We start from the raw sequence: 299 nt of genomic DNA on the forward strand, positions 1-299 counted from the left end.
TGAACTTCTCGGTATGAAAGTGAGGAGCGACAGCAATGATGGAGGCACTGTTGCAAAGCTGACTGTGTGCAGAAGATTCAGAGCACCAGCTTTCCCTGCTGGCTCTTCGATTGTGGGAGCAGACGGCAACTGTTCGTGCTCTACTCACTGTGCAGCTGGGCAGCCGAGAGCAAGCTCCGAAGAGGGTGCATTCAAATGGACCTTTAGGTATGAAAGCGAGGAGCGACAGCAATGATGGTGACACCGTTGCAAAGCTGACTGTGTGCTGAAGATGCCCAGCACATGCTTTCCCTCCTGGC

The sequence above is a fragment of the Pezoporus flaviventris genome, unplaced genomic scaffold (genome assembly GCF_033815535.1).
Source record: "Pezoporus flaviventris isolate CSIRO_AGI_PZ_B2104156 unplaced genomic scaffold, CSIRO_AGI_Pfla_v1 ptg000033l, whole genome shotgun sequence".
Taxonomy (NCBI): domain Eukaryota; kingdom Metazoa; phylum Chordata; class Aves; order Psittaciformes; family Psittacidae; genus Pezoporus; species Pezoporus flaviventris.